The 2,535-nt window shown below is 45.7% G+C and overlaps 1 protein-coding gene across 1 annotated transcript in view; it reads right to left on the bottom strand.

The window, feature by feature from the left end:
- Window positions 1-2,140, bottom strand: part of LOC107124102 (centrosome-associated protein 350-like) — a 79,247-nt gene extending 77,107 nt beyond the window's left edge. Inside the window, exon 1 of the mRNA XM_015427490.1 lies at window positions 2,118-2,140. The gene's annotated coding sequence lies outside the window, so the exon portion shown is untranslated. The remainder of the gene's footprint in view (window positions 1-2,117) is intronic.
- Window positions 2,141-2,535: the final 395 nt, after the last annotated feature.

Below are 2,535 nucleotides of genomic sequence, written 5' to 3'. Positions count from 1 at the left end.
ATTTGATCTTCCAAAGAAGAAGTTTTCTTTTCCAATTTTTGCACTTTCTTCTTCACTTTCTGCGTTGATTCAGCCACTTCCTTTACTTTCTCAGCATCCTGCTTCATTACTTGGATCAGATCAGTTATTTGCGTTTGTTGCACAGTAATGCTTTGTGTTACCACGGACATCTGCTCTTTGAAGTTATTCAGCTGTTCCAGTAGAGGGCGCATGAAGTCAGCTATAGCCTTTGCCATCTCACTGGTCGTTTCCGGCTTAGGGGACTCTAGTTTCGTTTTCAAAAGTCTTTCTTTGTCTTTGTCCCTCTTCCCCGCCATCTTTTTCCCATTTGTTTACTTTCAAAAAGTTTTTAAAAGTCTCTGAATATGCGCTTAACTGCTTAGCTCGATTGGGTAAGTACTTCTGGGCAATTTAATCGCGTTTTTCTTCTGCTTCCCCCCCTTTCGCTCAACAGCTTATGCGCATGGGAGGCGTCCCCCCCCCACTCGCTTTTCCCATTCCGCAGAGTAGGGTAGGGAGCGTCTTTTCTTTCAAAAATCATTTCCCAGTTGACTCACGTTCATAGTTGGCCTTCCGACCACGCTTCTTTCATCATTTTTAACGCCCAATCTCCTGCGCTTGACCTGGTTAGCTTCACTTGTACCATTTGGTCTCTCTGGCATTCCGCCATCGAAGAGGCTACCCCTTAAAGCTCCTTGGCCAGGGTCCCTTCGTCGGGCTCCTGGGGGGGTTTACAAGCCTGCTCGCCCCCTCCTTCCGCCGGAGCACGGAGACACCCCCGGGAGGTCCGGGAGGTGAGTACGCAAGCGTGCCGCCATCAACCGGAAGTCGACGCAAAGTGCACATTTCAAAATCTTAGTGAAGTTTACAAGGAGGGTTTGTTACCCAGTTAAGTAATTTCTAGTCCATGGTAACAGTTTCAGTTGGTTTTTCAAAGCATGTCTTGCAAAAAGCACAATTTTATACATAAAATATCACCTTTAATGAACACACACAGAAGTAGAAGCAGAGTTGGATTTATACCCTGGCCTTTACTCGAAGTATCAAAGCCAGTTACAAACTCCTTTCCCTTCCCCTCCCCACAACAGACAACTAAGAAACTAAGCAGGGCCGACCCTGGGAAGGATTTTGATGGGAGACTTCCAAAGAATACCAAGGTCAGGAGGCAGAGACAGGCTATCAAGCCACTCCTCTAAATGTCTTCCATGCCCCAGCAGGAGTTGCCGGAGGTCGTCATAACTTCCAGGCACAGGTGTGCGCTCGCACACACACACACAAAATGCAAAAAAAACCACCCATTTTTTTCCCCACAATAAGTTCTAAGGGATGCAGCAATGAACATTAAACGTGGTACATGAGCACATGACTATATTAGACACTAGAACTGCCCTAGCACACTGATTTTTAAAAATGTCAGTTAGGCATAGTGCAGTCTTGAGTTGAACTACACAAACAAATCTCATTAATATCCCACAAGATGGATGAATAAATACAGCTGCAAAGTAGCAGTCAGAGCCCTAACTATTGAAGGTTTTCTTTATATGATGGGTGGGCTGGATCTCGGAGTTCGAAGTGGAAATTGTTCTCTCAGAAAAGGGGGGGTGGGAATACATTCCTAAGTATACATGCTAACAGTAATCACAGTCCCTCTAGCTCCCACCACTTAAATTCGTGCAAGATCAATTCAGATTCCTAACAAGGTCTACTATTTAAGCTGTTTTCTGTAGTACCGAGTCCATTTGATTAAGAGCTAGTGCATGTTTTAACATACCCACCACCTCTTCAAATTCGTCATTTTCTTCACAACAGTAATCCCCTTCCCCGCTTTTCATCCATATCCTTTTAATAGCATTCATAATATTCTGCGAACTATTTGCCTCCCAACCCCATTGGTGGAGGCAACCAAATAAAAAGGCAGCCCACCCCCCCCCACCGCTTCCGACGGCTCGTTTCGTGCAGTGTTTTCTCCCTTTAAAAAGTGGGAGCCTGTAGCAGAACAAAGCATCATATAATTGTATGCTAAACTGTGGGAAGTCAGACTTTTGAGATTATTTTTTAAGTACGCTTTTATCAAAAAAAACTTTGTATTTAGAAATCCAGTTGGGGTTTTTTTTTACCTGGTGGAAACAAGCAATTCTGGAGTCATTGCAGGGAGCTTCAGCCAAGCCTGCAAAGCGAGTGTTACAGCTGGGCAGTCCTGAAGACTAGATAATGCTGGCTGGACAGGAACAAGGGGCTCTGCGTGCAAAGGCCTCCGATCATTTTACGATTGTAGCCGAGAGAGGGGCTATGGAAAGTTTTTCCCCGCTCCATCGTATTCTTGCACACTCCTCCTAAAAATAGAGTGGCAGCTGGGTGTTAGAGCTGAAACCGAAGCTGATCCAGCGGCCGGGGTTAAAGGAAGCCTTGCTGGTATTTTGGGAAGGCCAGCCTCCACCTGTTGAGGCCAGAGTGAGGGTCAGCCATAGAGCCACAAAGCCATATGTGATGGCCAAGTGCTCAAGGAAAGCCGCAAGGAAGAGCACCAATGTCAAA

The sequence above is a fragment of the Gekko japonicus genome, unplaced genomic scaffold (genome assembly GCF_001447785.1).
Source record: "Gekko japonicus isolate JY-2015 unplaced genomic scaffold, Gekko_japonicus_V1.1 scaffold3860, whole genome shotgun sequence".
NCBI lineage: Eukaryota > Metazoa > Chordata > Lepidosauria > Squamata > Gekkonidae > Gekko > Gekko japonicus.
This window is presented reverse-complemented; position numbering and strand designations above follow the sequence as displayed.